General features: G+C 41.5%; 1 protein-coding gene across 9 annotated transcripts in view; it reads right to left on the reverse strand.

Moving 5' to 3' along the window:
• auts2a (activator of transcription and developmental regulator AUTS2 a) overlaps positions 1–15,735 on the reverse strand; it is a 479,781-nt gene extending 464,046 nt beyond the window's left edge. For 7 of the 9 annotated variants that reach the window (XM_044369953.1, XM_044369947.1, XM_044369948.1 and 4 more), the window contains exon 1: positions 14,964–15,265. The gene's annotated coding sequence lies outside the window, so the exon portion shown is untranslated. Of the gene's footprint in view, positions 1–14,963; positions 15,266–15,660 lie in introns of those variants that run through there. The other 2 variants (XM_044369937.1, XM_044369938.1) reach the window with 2 other exon arrangements.
• Positions 15,736–16,481: the final 746 nt, after the last annotated feature.

Genomic DNA, 16,481 nt, shown 5'->3' on the forward strand with positions numbered 1-16,481 from the left:
GTGTTTCATGGCATGGGAAATTAGATAATAAGGTTTTAAACAATGTATTTTTTTAAGTCTTAAGGTAAAATAAGACAGATAAGAGATACGATTTGATTTTTATTACAGGGTTCCTCTGAGAATGTCAGATGAGACAGCAGGAGCTGAGTACACAAATAGATAACACAGATTTCAGGTAAGAAGTATACAAAGGTACAGTATAATACTGGAGTAAGTAATGGGAGACTCCACAGTGTGAATTTGTGCAACTGTGTGAATATGAAACAGCACCGCACTGAACAAGTATTTGCACGCTCAATCTCCACTATCAGGGCAGAGAACATTCAGTATGTGGCATCTGAACCTCACACTGAACAACCAAAGGTGATCTTGTTTGTCTGACACTCACATTCTCTGTTCCCGAGGGTCAAAGACAAAGACCAAGATACAGAAGTGGCTTGAAGTAGTAAAGTCTACTTATAATCCTTCTATAATCCTCCGCTTACAGCCGACTGTGATCCACTGTCTTCCCTGGAGGAGATGGAGAACACAGTCCTACTGGGTCTATCAGCTCAGTGCCATGATGAAAAGCACCATCTGATTTACTATTGCAGCTAATTGGAGCTCCACTGTGCTAATTAAATCAAGGAGCCACCTGGCGTGTGACGTGCAGTATGTGTGTATGTGTGTGTGTGTGTGTCTCCTAACAGAGATGAAAAGTTGCCGCTCCTGTTTATGCAGACATTCCAGATGATACTGCAGATCCAGTTGATTTTTTTATTCGCTCCATATGTACAGGCAGGCTGTCCGTTGTCTCATTTAAAAGCAACCGATAACATAAGAGCCCCGGCTGCCTGGGTGTCCTGAGCTCTCCGCAATCAGGACCATTTGAAAATGTCAGGCTCCCTTGTTAGCAATTCAAACAGGCAAAGAGGCAATTACGCCATTTTCATGTTTCCACAGAGGCCCCGTTGCCTCTGACACAACTCTGACACCGTGCCTTCGTGTTTTAATACGGCCGACAGGAACATTACATTCCTCAGCTGCTATGAAAAACTAACCGCGCCATATTAATGCCCCCCTCGCCAGCCTCTATTCCCACTGCCCCCCTCTCCTATCTCTCTCAATCACCCTTATCTCTCTCTCTCCAGCCCTCACCTCCTCTTTCATTTCCGAGACAGTCTATCATTTGGGCAACACGGCGGTATGATTGTGGCTTCCGCTGGAGGGGAGAGAGCTGAATGCTATCATCACTCCCAGGGCCATAATCAATAGTGTCAGTAATGGCGATGGAGGGAGGAGAACAGTGGATTGCTGCGGGGTCCTCAGAGATCATATTGGAGGGCTTTGTCTTTTCTCTGGCTCTCCCCACAGTCCTGTTAAATTATTCTGCAGGCGTTCACACTGTCAGCCCCGCTCCACTGAGGGTTGCAGGAAGGGAAACACAATTCTGTTATAAAAGGGTTTGGAGCTCATGTTGCCTGTTGAAAGGCTTCCAGATTGGCTAGGGTGCGCTAGTATATCAAAATTTATGAAAATACAATGGGCAGTTTCAGCCATGCTATGTGTTTGGCCAGAGATACATTCCAAATGTGCTGATATTTCCCAGTTAAGTAATAATGTGCATAATTTTCCCCTTTCTGTTAACATTATCACTGATTGGTTCAACCTTCCTTTTTTTAGTAGGATGATGGGCATTTTGGTGCAGCCTGCAGTGCTCAACCCGTACCTAATGAGTTACTGTTGCTCCTAAAGTCACATAAAAATGCCCCCTCTGGTGTTATTGCCATATTTTTAAAAGCTAGAACGTTATTTTTCACTTTTAGAACAGAGCCTTGGAAACATCTTCATAGGGAAGGGATTTATTGCGTGCAGTATGTCTCACCAACATTTTGTGCTGCAGGAGAAATAAATCACACAGGAGAAAGACAAACCAGTGGGGTAAGCTAACACCAGCTAGTGAATCAAACATGCAATCATAATGATACATGTTTGAAGCTGAACCTCAGTTTCAGTTCTGGTGAACCATCACTACAGGAAAAGACTTCACAGCTGTCTGTTGTTTGTGTTTTAGTTGAACTCTGATGTCACCTTTTTAAGTTATGTATAATCCTTTAAGGGGACATATTATGCACATTTACAGCTCTATATTTTTTATCAGGGGCTCTACTGGAATATCTTTGCATGATTCACAGTTCAAAAAATTCCTTATTTAACTCATACAGATCCTTTATGCAGTCCCTCAGTTCAGCCTCTGTCTGAAACAGGCTGTTTTAGCTCCTGTGTCTTTAAGGCCCTCCTCCTGATGAGCCCACTCTGTTCTGATTGGCCAGCTCTTGGAAACCGCCCCTTGGGAGACCACTGGTGGCTCTAGATGTCAACAAACTATTCAAATTCACTATAGTGGTAGAATTTCACTACTCAAAATGTCAACTTCTCAAATAAATCCATATATGTTCAAGCCAAAATATGCGAGTGAAAAAGGCAGACAACACATGGAAAAACCTTAGCAACAAGCTCAACAACGAAGGCTACAGAACAGATGGCTCGTCAGCTCATGGACAAGGTAGAAAAAAAACGTTGCAAACAAAGCATTCAGAGAAGGTTGACTAGCAGGGAGCATTTCTACATACGTTAACCTTAAGTTTTAGAACTCTGACCATGTTTAACACAGATATCTGACATCAGATTATATAAATAACAGAAAATCAACAGGCCAACAGGACCCCCCATCCTATTGAAAGAAACAAATAAAAACATATGTAAATTGTACTACCAGGATAGTGGGAGCACAGTAGGCTTGCACGTGACAGGCCTACACCTAAACCTAATGTTAATATTTATTTTTTTATTTACCTAATTTATGTGCACTCCTTTCATTCCACCTGCTTTGCCCACGGTGTCCTATCCATTGCCAGTGAGTTTTACACAACCACACTGTTGGTAAGGCTTTTACATAGCCTAACCAGTATGTTTTACCATTAAAAGCATGCTAGTTAGGCTAATAAAATGAAAGCTGTCCTGTATGTAGTCTAACTGTTTAGCTTACTTTGAAACATATATTAAAACCAGTAAAATTCTTGAAAACTTAGCTGCTGGCTGAGACAAACCAGCCTCTCCTCTCTACCAGCGGTACCTGCAGCAGTGAATCACATCAGAAGCAGAGGACAGGAGGAATAACTGATACTGACTGATATCTGTGTTCTTCATTCTTTCTAAACTTCACTCAGTTTTTTGATTTAAGGAAGACTATTTATTTTACTGACCCCTCTGAAAAAAATCCTAGGGGGAAACACTGTGATTTTCATGTAATCAAACCATTTATGGTCTGCATTTTTTACTGGCTGAGTCCACCATTCCCATGCAAAATTCACATTTCCCCTAACACCCACGTGGAATTCACAGGAATCAATGCAGCTTTACTGTTGATGTCAGCCTCACTGCTCACTGTTCGCTCTCCTGCAGCTGTATTCAGAGCTGTTTGCCATTATTCAACAAAATTGTCTGCAAAACTGTCATTTGGGGCAGTAGATCAGTTTTAAATATTTCAGGGACTAACTGAACAAGGAGCAGCTACAATAAGCTGCTAACTCCTGACCAAGGTAACCAACTCCTTTAGCTTTAAAGATCTGGTAGCATGGCCTTTTGAGTCTATTTTAAACATACATGTGACATTTTATTCACCAAAAGTTAAGATTTTTTCAAATCCATCTTTCCTTACAGCCCAGAATCCCCTCTGTCTTCTAGCATGCTGATTCGGAAGCCATTTACATAAAGTCGACATTATTCATGACCACCTAGTCCGATTGGCTTGAAGTGCAGCACCCACCTTCACCCCCAGCCAATCGGAATACAACCTAATGAATAATGCAAGTTCCCTTATGCCACATCTTTACTTGGAGTAACGGCTGCAGGTGGAGACATAAGACAGTGTATAGCGGTCTGTGAACCATAGTCTGATCCTGAATGAAGGGGAAGAACCTGTTGCTGCACAGGTGAGACTTCAACAGGATGTTTCAGAACAGTAAGATCTTGTCTAAGTTTCCACATAAAGTAAAAGTCTATTTTTTCAAATGTAGCGGGAGGTCGCTAGCTTAACTTTAGCACAGATATATTCCTTTAGCTGAGTAACAGAAAGACATCAAACATCAAAAAATTGAAGATGAGAAAGTAGAATATCCTGCAGTGCACTGAGTCTCCATAAGCAGACAGTCAGCTGTAAAACGTGCCGAACACACACACAACCACTTACCAATAATGGAGGGAAGACTGTCTCCGAAAATCAATTTCAGCCATTCCTGACGTAAATTTTCTGAAAGGCTGTAAAGACTTTTTAGCTGCTGAACAATGAGCGAGACTTCCAGTGTCCTGCTTTGTTCATCATCCAGCTGAGATGCAACCTCCAACTACAGAAGTTACGTACGCACTCAGCACACCACTGTGCAGAGGTGGGCTCATGCTAAAGCTTCCTGCATATTTGATTTGACTGTCCGGTGTGATGTACTAATGGGTCGAGCCTCAACTCCGCAATCTCTTGAGCCGCAAATTTTAAAAATTCAAATAACTTAAAAGACAGAGGAGATAGAATTGAGTAATTTTACAGCACAGGTGGGCCCCCATCATCACCCTAATCCATCCCAAAGCTAATTTTTCGTGTTTTCCACAATATCAGCCCTTTAACCGCCAAATCAACCAGGACTGAATTCTTAGGGACTTAAAACTTTAACCTGACTGTGACAAATTCTCCTACAGTCCACAATTAACTCAAAAATGGATTTAAAGCTATTATATTCTGAATGAATAAAAGCTAATTTCTCCAGCTTGTGCAGGGGAGCCCTCTGGGTTATGTCTTCCAGCACTGTGACATGTTGTCGTTCAGGCCAGCACTGTAAGAGCCATAAAGCCCCAGGCAAACTGCTGCTCTCTTGCCCCCCTGGCAGTGTTGAGAGGTGTGGAAGAGCAATCTCTTCTCACAGGGGAAGTCACAGAGAAAATAGGGCATTGCTGTCAAGACATGGGAGAGGCCACAGAGGACCTACGCAGGATTAGGCAAGTAGGCCCCAAGCTGCTTGGCTGCACCAGCTCAACATTGCAGAGTGCACTTAAAAATGTGCTCAAACTACCTTGTAATGTTAACAGATGGCACCTTTTTGCCGTGCTTTCTTTACATCTCAATTCAAATGTCCCCAGATGGAGCTTTTCAGCTCTGTGTGGGATTCATTTCCTCTGAGTGCTCTTACAAGCCAACATTAGCCCAGTCACCCGGTAATGTGAGAAGTCATCTATCTCAACTCGTGACAGCAGTGTACAGACGTACTGCTGCCATGTCAAGGTGTTTCTGGGTTTCTGAGCCCTTCATTATTAGCAGCAAGAGCCGCACAGAAGAAGGCATCTGATTATTCAGCTGTGGAGCAGAATGGATTCACTTCACAACAGGAAGCATTGCATTTTTTTAAGCCAAGGGGAAAAAAAAGCGTTTCGCCATCCTGTCGGAGGATGGAGAAAGTAGCTGGTGGGAGGGGGCAGAGGGAGCAGAAAAGATACAATTTCACAGCTGAGCACGCCCGCTTGGTTCTCTGGCGTGAGCGGGGAAGGATTTCACACCTGAGATAATAACAGAGCGGAGGTAGAAGATGGGATCAAATTCTTACACTGCTACCCGTCTGTTCCTCTTCATCAGGGAAGACTGTGTTGCCCTTTACAAGGCCTTCAACTAGCACGTTCTTTAAAAGAGCAACACAGTATCTTACATTCACTTAACCAGTGGTTGGAAGTAACTAAGTACATTTACTCAAGTACTGTACTGAAGTACAATTGAGGTACTTGTACTTGAGTATTTCTATTTTGCACTACTTTATACTTCCACTCTACTACATTTCAGAGGGAAATATTGTACTTTCTACTCCACTACATTTATTTGACAGCTTTAGTTACTTTTCAGATGAAGCTCTGACACGATGGATGATATAACAAGCTTTTAGAATACAACACATTGTTAAAGATGAAACCAGTGGTTTACAACCTTTTTGGTTTTTGACGTCTTACATAAAGCAGTGTGTAGTCAGGGTCACATTTCGGATGTCTATGAGTTGTTAACAGCTCCACCAAATAGTGATTTTTCCCTCTAAACTTCTCACATGCTTTCATTTCAATAAATGTTCAAATGATCCAATATTTCAAAGTCCAAAAACTGAAAACAGATTTGTGTATCAGAACTTTGTTTTTCTTCTTTCCTCTCTCATTAATCATCTCACGACCCCTCAGATTTATCTGATGACCCTTTGGGGAGGTCACTGGAAACCACAGGAGTAAACTAGCTAACTGCATATAAAGTAGTTGAAACTAGCTCCACCTCCAGCAGCTACAGCAGTCACATGCTGCTCTAACACTGATGCTTCAGTCTTAATAATCTAATGATGTCATATATAATAATATATCAGTCAGAGGGACCAAACCACTACTTTTATTTTACTGATAATACTTATTATATGTACTTTTACTTAAGTAGGATTTTTCATGCAGTACTTTTATTTGTAATGGAGTATTTTTACATTGCTGTATTGGTACTTTTACCTTGGTAACAGATCTGAATACATTTCCCACCACTGCACTTAACTACTACTCATTTTTCTTCCTGCGGCCCTCATTCATCTAGCGAGATTACTTAGTGCAAGGGGTACATTTTTTTGTGTCACTTTGTAATGATTAAATCTAATTGAAGGTGTGTGTGTGATTTTAAGGCTTTTTGTAATCATACAAATGCTTCTACAAACTCTTACATTATTAAGTATCATCATCTGAAGTACTGTAATTTGTAAGTTCACTCTCCCTCAATCTGCCTCGTCTACTTGGACTTCACTCAGTGATTTTCTGTATTTTACAGAACCTTTCACAACCAGGAAACCAGCCTGACCTTGTTGCTTATATCTGTTGTTCATCATGTGGGTGGTCAGTATTGTTATTGTTCATAAGTGTGTTTTCCAGTCGAGTGGGTGTTATGTTTACTTAAAGGACCGGTGTGTAGGATTTAATAGCATCTAGCACTGAGGTTGCAAAACCAGAACCAACTGATAACTCTTCCCCCTCCCCTTCCAAGCATGTAGGAGAGCCTACACACCAAACGCCCACTATAGAGCCAGGGTTTGTCCATTCTGGGCTACTGTAGAAAACAAGGTGGTGCAACATGGCAGTCTCCATGGAAGAGGACCTGCTCCCTATGTAGATATAAAGGGCTCATTCTAAGCTAACAATAACACAATGATTCTTATTCTCAGGTGATTAAACACTAATTAAGTCCATTTTCTTAGATGCCACTAAATTCTACACACTGCACCTTTAAACACATCTTGTGGCTCTACTGAATGGTTTTCTGACCACCAAAATAATTAGGACTGATCGTCTGGGATCACTAATATTTCTTGGCAATGACAAAAAAAACAAAACAAAACAAAACATAATTCCTCCCACAAATGCAAGGTACATCCCTAACAGCTGCAACAATATTTAAATGCTTTTGGGTGAATTTTCATTTTAAATTATTGCAGTTCTGTAACCAAACAAGGAGGTTTATAATCTTATACATTATGTATGGATACCACTTCCTTAGTTTAGTGTTTCTATAATCTCCCTTCTGGACTGATACTTAAATCTGCCCAGCACACACACCTGAAAAGAGAGCATCCATTCTCACCAAAAATAATGCTTTTATCACCGTCTTCATATTCCCCTCTGAGCCACTCTCACCCTTCAACCCTGCTCCTATCCATCGTTATGCAGATGCTATTTCAGCTCATTAGGTGTCAGTCAGGAGGCTAAACACAGTCCTCAGCTGAGGAATCAATCTCCCATCTCTACGGGCCCACCGGCAAAGCAACACACACACACACACCTTATCGCTACGGCGAAGGATAATCAAAACCCATAATTGCTTTTTAAATCACAACATTAATGACAAGATCTCTCGATTGTAATGCGTTGTAATCACGCCATTAATATGGATATGACTGCGGCGTTGGGAGCCATCTGTTTGGCTGAGGCAGCGCTGGACCTTTTCCAACAGACATACTCATTTCAAGGACTGTATTTTGGCCAGCGACCACAGGCAACATAATCAATGTGAATGCCGCCACCAGCGCTGGGAAACGAGGGACCCAAATTGATCCATCAATCACCTATTCAGACAATGTTTATTCAGCTTTGCCTCACTTCGCAGTTATTCACACTCGCAGATGAAAGCACCAATAAAAAAAAAAAAAAAGATTGCAGGGACTCGAGAGCAATAGCATGGCACAAAAACAGGCGCTCTTTACACAGGGCTTTAGTGTTCGCTTTCGGTGAGGTAGGTGATTGCCTTGGGTTACCTCTGGGTGGAATCAATTATACAAGCTTTTTAAAAGGCCCTCTTTGGTCTTCACAGGAATGCGCGAAGCAAGCAAGCTCCCGTGGTATCTAGCATTATTCCTTTTTATGTTCTTACATCAAACTTTCTCTTTCTTCTCAAACTTTTCCGTACTTACTGCCAGAGTGGAAATGTGGGGCATTTGAGATGTTATTGCCAGACTTCAATTGCCCCCCCATCCCTCCCTTTCCTTCCCCTTATGACTAATGTATTTCCAGTACAAAAGCATATGTTGCTTTTAAAAGACGCTCTGCGGCAAGTCCTGGGTGCTGTCGCCGCGTTTGTGGTCGCTGGGGGAAGAGGGACAGGAACAAAAACACTCCTTATTTTACCTCGGGGCATTTCTGACAGCTCCACTTTGAGTTTTAGCATTAAAAGGAATGAGACAGCCTAACCCTTGCTTTGTTGTGACACGGGTCTCTCTGTAGCTCTGTTGCTCATGTGTGCTCTCTGTGAAAGTCTGGGGAGGCCAGCGGCTCAGAGGACGGGCGTGTGGGTTATTAAGGGCACCTCAAAAGAAAGAAGAAAAAAAACATTTGTCCAAAGCCCTCACAAGTGGAGATGCTGGAATTGAAATTCTGGACTCCAGAGTTTAATAAAAATATGTAAAAAGCATGACCTCAACATATAAAAAGATACATATAACATCTAAGGAATCAACAGATAAAAACACTGTGATTTTTACCAAACAAGGAAGAGAAGAACTCTATGACATTCTTTCATTTCTTTTACTGACTGGCTGTCTACTGTGTTCAGTCTAGAGTCTAGACAGGGAAGGCTGTGAGATGTCGCTGTAACTGCTCCCCTGATGATGATGATGATGATGAATGCCAGACAGACTTTATGTGAGGGTAACTACAGACACATTTTTCTGGTTCAGTCCTGTTAGTTATACACTGAAAAAAAAGCTCATTTGCCGATAAGAGCAGAAGCAATAGGGACCTTAACTTATTGCATACAGCACTTACAGTTTATGCCTGCCCTGCACCTAATTTGCAATAGTTTCCTGGAGTTACAAAACTCTTGAAAGAGAACATTTTTGTTACATCTTCCTAGTGTAGCTAGAAGCATAAGAGTATGCAAACCACATGCTACTGTCTGTTACATCTCCTGCCAGGCAATTTAAAGTTGGGCCTTTTTACCTGCTGAAACATGGGAGCTTTGGGTCTTTTTTAGTCTGTGGTTAATTGGCAAGCCTGCCTACACTCCCTCAGAGCAGAAGACGGTCTGCAGGGAGGAGGCTAACCAACGCAACGCATCTCATCTCTCTGCAGAGTTCTTCATCTCTTGTAATTAATTGCATCTTTAAAAGAACAAAATGTAAATACGCCGCTGACACGCTGCCAATTAATTTTCAATCGCCGTCTTCCTGACGCTTTCTGCTCAACCGAGGGGGAAATCAAAAGTTTTAGAGGGTGTTACGAAAGCTTTAATAGTGTCCCTTTGTTCCTGGCAACACATTGTGAAAAATGCATTCAGGCCTGACAAAGTGCTCCTGCTCCGTGTAATCAATTCCCTCAGCTTCTACCAGCTGAAAAAGACAGGGCGGAGGGAAGATCTGAGAGAAACCAGCATCTCACTTGTCTCTCCTTGTTCTTTGATCAGGCAAAACAAGACTCTTTTCACATGGAAGAAATGTAGACACAGAGAAAACCACCTCATCTGTGCAGGACAAATATTCATTCATTGGGTGATGTAGTTGGAAATTAAAAGGTCAGCATTCGTTGACCTCCAGGTCATACAGTGTTCACTATATGACCAGCTCATACATTAATGTTTCTAATACCCTAACCACTGATAAATAATGATGAGGAGTTAGTTTTACCTTTAACTAGATACATCTTCACACAGACACACACACACTGCTGTTGCTCACACAGCAGAAACCTCTGGGTATGTGTTTAACCAACACACCCACACAGTCACCAATGTGTTTGATTTGTTTGACCTGGATAGTCTCTGGAGATGTAAATGGCAGCACAATTATTATCATCAGAGCCAGAAGTCAGTGAAGCAAGAGGAGTAAGGACAGCAGGAACAAGACTAGTCTAGTCTACAGCTCTGTGAGCCTGTCAGCATGCTAACATGCTCACAATGACTATATTAACACGCTGATGTTTAGCAAATATGTAAACCATGTTCACCATCATGGTTTAGTATGTTAGCATGCTAACATTTGCTAATTATCACTAAAAATAAAATACAAATGAGACTGAATGTCATTAGTTTTGCAGGTATTTGCTCATAAAGACAGGATGACAGGAGATGAAACGTCAGAAGTAGGGATGCATGATATTGGATTTTTTGCTGATATCCGATATGCAGATATTTCCAACTCATTGTGGCCAATTGCCGATACCGATATATGCACATATTTTCTCCCAGCTGGCTGAGGAGACTGTTATGCGTGCAAGCATAGATTGTACTAAGTATGATCAAGAAAGACAATATATGAAGGAAGAATTTAAGAAGACTGGAGTTCAGGAGCTCAGCATTAAAACTTTAATGAACCTGCCGAGTGGGTGGAGCAGTAGAGTTTTCTTTGAGTTTATTAGACAGACAGGATTAATGTGTCTCTGGTCCACACTCCGGAGTAGAAGGTGGCGGTAATGCGCCTAATACGCTGGTCGCCAACTGCTGTTATGAACCAAAAAGAAGAAGAGGAAGTTTTTTTATTTTTCAAACAGAGCGATACATCCTGTCAGCCAAGTGATTTCCTATCTGTGCAGCCGAACAGTGCAGCACCTTGATGAACTGTTTTTCTGATGCCGATATTTCGCTTTTATCGGCCAATACCGATGACATGCCAATAATATCGTGCATCCCTAGTCAGAATTGCAGTTTATTGTGTGGAGAACATGAATATCTGAACCAAATTTCACAGTAATCCGTTAAATAGCCACACTGATAGCAACAACAGGGGAAAAACAAAAGGTATTTATATCTAATCAAAATTGTTCACTCAACCAACATGGCTACAGACAGAAGCAGAGGAATTAAACAATGATATATGAAATTAAGTGAAAATTCTACTGGAATATCCAGAAATCCAGTTTGGAAAAGGCACATGTGAGACATCTGGTGCTCTTATCTCAGTTTTTAAAAAAAAAATACTTAAAGTACGAGGGTCCTTCCTTCCAAATTCAAATACCAGGTTTGAAAAGTCAAATACCCAAAAGAGCACTAGAGAGACAAACATTGTCTTTGTGGATGGCTTAGCAGTAGTCACAGCAGTATGTGGGTGTTTCATGTATTATACCTGAAGTGCCTTTCTCTCAGAGAGCCACAAGGCCAACAGGGAGAGAATGCTCTGCTAACCTCAATGACTCTTGTAACTAGCTGAAGTGGGATTTTCTGTTGCCTCTTAAGGGCTTCTCTTTTATTTCCAGCAAGTAAACAGAAGCAAATAGACCTGTGATGTGAATTGAAAAAGCTGGGGGTAGTGTATACCTGGCTAAGTGCATTAAGAACACCATTTAAGTGCTTCCCTCAAGCATTCTTGAGAGAGAGGTAGAGGCATTGTTAGGTTAAGCAAGGTTGGTGTTTACACATCCTTGGCTAATGCACAAGGCCTGGGAGAAAAAAAAAAAGATAATGCCACAAATAAGAGATTCAGCTCAAAGTCCACAGATCCTGTGCACCACATTGCACTGAATCCCAATTACAATCATGTATCTTTACAGAATTCCTAACAAGAAAATGAAGGTCTGGTTACCTCTATGGCCCTCAAATTACACCACTCTGTCTTCCACAACATCAACAGGATTAAATGTGAAACAAATATTAAGTTACATTTATCCAGCCTTCTCACAAGCCGTGATCCTCTTATTCAGCTTGTTTAAACAATATTTAAGAAGTCCTTTAATTAATTAACTAATGCATCACATGTCTGACTCAAGGTCGTATTTTTGTGTATGAATGGATGAGTTGTGTCCAATCGCACATTCACAACTTAATCAGATCAGTCTGTTTGATATATTGTAATAGCATCATCAGGTCTTTCCGATCCCGCAAAACGATCGCTGCAAGCCATCACACAACAAGCTCAACCCGTTTCACTTCACTGTAGAGATGAAGGGTTTCACTCTTAAATTTTCCTTCATCTTGTCTTCATATTGAACACAGAATATCCCATCTGCTTTCTCTTCCTTCTCTCTTCTAAGCGCCCTTCTTCTGCAGTTTGCAGGCGGTTGTATTTTAGGTGCAAGGTGTTAGAAGCACAGCAGCAACGCCTGTGAAAACAAAACTGTTCTGTGATTTCACCCTCACTTGCTTCAGGCATCTCTCACAGCGTCGGGAAACTGCAGCGGCAACAACAAACTGCTGCAGAGCTTCATAAATACCTCCACAACACAGAGGGAGGAACAAGGAACTCGAATCTATGAAGCAAGTCACTCCGTCCAGGCCTCCTCACGTCAAAGATTACGAAATGTACAATATGCTGTATCCAGCAATTTCTATATTATATATTGTTACATTTTTAAAATGCCTGTGAGATGTGCATATATCTTCCTGTCTCCTAGCCTGTTATTTCATTCCCCTGCAATTCTTCTTATGTGTATGATTGTTCTGTTTGTTCAAAGTGTGAATCAGTGTGTAGCACCAGGAAAAACTATTTCCTTTCACAACATTTCACTATTCATAAAACAATTTACATCATAGGACAGTTTACACATTTAATTCTATAACAGTGATGGTTCTAAAAAAATCAACATCCATATTGTCATTTTGTTGTTTTGGTCTTTTTTGTACATACAACATCTACTGTATGTCTGTACATTGTGAAAGAAGAGACTCTGGGGAGTTTTTTCCTTATAGAGGCTGTCGTATGGCTATATAGCTGTCATTTCTACATTTCAGAATTATATGTGCAAACCTTGAAGCCTATTCTCAAGTTGTTCTCTTGACTCTTGAAGGTGTTTGTTACTAATATGTTTAGTTGGACAGGATGGATCAGTTGTTTTCGCTGTGGCAAGACTGCCCTCTGGTGAATCACCAGGATATGATGGAACAGCTGCAATAATGTTGATTAATGTGTCATAAATCATAAGTGCAATGAGTAACATAAATGACAAGGGGGCAGTCAGTCTTCAACTAGGCACTGTCTACTAACTGTCAGTTTGTGTTATACAGTAGTAATCCTCTGTATTATTTACAGTGGGTATTGAATGATAAACTCAGACAATGACATTGAAAAGATTGAGAACAACAGTGGGTTTTGGGATGGATAAAGAGATGACAAAGCGTTATGTAGTCAGCAGAATTGTGCAAAATGTCTTTCAACAGGCTACAATTCTTTCTTGAAGCACAATATGCCAATGGTGAGTTGATTCAAACTTTACAATTCATCTTTGCTTTGGCATGGATCTATAACCGATGCTGATGACAAACCCGAGCACGTCCATTTACAACCTCACTAAATGCAGTAAGCCATTTCAGAAGCCGACACGTTTATGAGTTATACTGAGCATGATGTGGGAAAGCAGCTGTACCAGACTGATGTGTGCAACAAGATGCTTTCACCATGAAAACCACACAGACGTGACTGACAGTAATTGTGGATTTCTAGATATTCATCTTGAATATGACCATAAGCCAAACCAGTGAATGTGTTTTACTAACATAGCTGCAGGCAAGACCACCTATGTTGAGTCAAGTCAAGTCCAAGATCAACCACAGTCGAGTCTGAGCCAAGACTAAGTTCTCTCCCAGGACCAAGCTTGAACAAGGATTTAACCTGTGTCAGTTCATTTTTGTTGTCATTTAAGAGTTGTGATATAAGCTGAAGAACCACTCAGAACAATCCACTGTATTTTAAGGTGCAGCATCAAGACAAAGCCACAACAGAAACTTCACTTCACTTCACTTGGCTTCACTGGTTGCACTTTATGACACTTCAGAGCAGGAATAGACAGTCACACATTGTTCATTCTTGGAAAAATCCTTTCCTCTGTGTTAAATTATTCTGCAAAAGCATACAGGCTAAGATTTTACTTTTTATTTCTATGTTTATTTATTTTGTGTAAAAGCTAATATCTTTAGTAATTAGCATATGAAATTAACAATATATTTGTAGTACATAAATATAGGCCTATTCATAGCGACGAAATAACAGGAAATGGATGAAATTAAAAAAAAGAACTGGAGAAGGAAAGTAATTCAGTCGCTGAAAGACGAGGTGTATCAGAGAAAACCAGTTTTCACAGCAGACATTTTGACTTGTCATGGAGGGAAAAGCACAGGTGTTACTAATCACATTAACAGCTTCTAATTAGGTGTCTAGGTAAACCAACATGCACACCCTGAAACTGAAGCAGCAAAATGGGATTTAGCCATGACTTGTGGTGGACATAATCTCTACTAAACAACAGCTCCAACTGTTAGCCAAACTACTCCATTCTGAATTATACACATTCAGATAATGTCGGCCATTGTTTAATCACGACCAGTGATATACTGTCCTACAGTTAAAGGATCAGTGTGTAGGATTTAGAGGGATTTACGAGCATAAATTGAATATAATGTTCATAAGTATGTTTTCATTAGTGTACAATCACCTGAATATGAGAATGGATGTTTTCGTTACCTTTAGAATGAGTCTTTTGGGGCGGGTCGGCGGGTCCTCTCCTACTGAGACGCCATGTTGCACGCCCATGTTTCCACATAGACCGAGAGGGGACAACCCAAACACTAGCTCTAGAGAGGGCCTTTCGTATTTTGCGCGGCCACCATAAGTTCTCCTCATAGACTGTATAAAAATATGGACGTAGTTACATGGATGTATAACGAGAACTGGATACAGCGTGGGACGCGGGGGCCCGTTCATTCCTGTGAAAGTTGCTCAGTGGCGCATGAAGCAATAAAAAATCGACTTCCGGGTATGGAAGTACCCGGATCTTCCGCCTTGTGCGGCCCATAGAGCGTGCGCACTAGTGACTTTCGCTGGCCGAGTCGGCTATTTCCGGTTTAGCCCTCCGGCTAACTTGAGTGGGGATAAAACAATTCAATCATGCGGCTCTTCTAGGCTTTTGAAATGTGACCGGACCAAATGGATTTAATTCTGATAGTGAGACAAGTCATTTCTCGGGGGTTGTGACGCTCAGAAAAATGTATCCACTGATTACAGACGTCTCTTTCACAATGCAAGTCTATGGGAAAAAGTCTTTTTGGGCCAGTGTGCATCACGTGACGTTGTAATTACACGGTTTAGCCGCTATGTCAAATTTGCTTCAAAGCCCACTCTATCCGTAGCCAGTTCTCTGTATACATCCATGCGTAGTTACCGTGACGTCATCCGTTGGTTTTTGAAGAGCGCTTTTGAAGCTCAAAGTGAGCTGCTCCGGCCGTCGCCATCTTGGCAGTGCGCGGCTCTGCCTAACTCCCAGCCAATCAAAATGGGCAAAGAGGCGGGCCGAATGGCTGAAACAAGCCATCTAGCGGCTGGCGGACCTGTCGCTCAAAGTAGCCATGTCCTTCATTATGCATAACTTTACGGCTTAATAACATTTAAACGGGCGAGTTATAAAAAATTAACCACACAGTTGTCTTGAAAGGGGAAATTAGCTATAGAGACCAAAACCGTTTTTTGTACCAGGCTGTAAACATGTTTATTTCTGCTGTAAAGTTGGGCATTTTAATATGGGGGTCTATGGGGAATGACTCACTTTTGGAGCCAGCCTAAAGTGGCCATTCAAGGTACTGCAGTTTTTGGCACTTCCGCATTGGCTTCATTTTTCAGCCCCGGAGATTGCCGCTTGGTTCTCCCACACGCCTGTAAGGGGATATGTATTCAGTTTGTTGCAATCTGCAACCTCACCACTAGATGCCACTAAATCCTACATACTGGTCCTTATATTTAAGACGTCTTGGCACATTTCAGTTTAGTCTAAAAATGCCACATTTAGCAGTTTAATAAATGCAGCCCACCCCCCACCCCCCTTTCCTGGTACTGGCACCTGGAGCTTTCACCGCATCACCTCGTCCATACAGCATGAGGAACTTGCGTCAACAGTTCCTCACACTTTAAACTACACAAATTTAAGTTGGTGATCGATGATTTGACAAGTCATCTCATCTCCTCTGAGTTACAATGTGTGAAGGTCGA

Source organism: Thunnus albacares, chromosome 13 (genome assembly GCF_914725855.1).
Source record: "Thunnus albacares chromosome 13, fThuAlb1.1, whole genome shotgun sequence".
NCBI lineage: Eukaryota > Metazoa > Chordata > Actinopteri > Scombriformes > Scombridae > Thunnus > Thunnus albacares.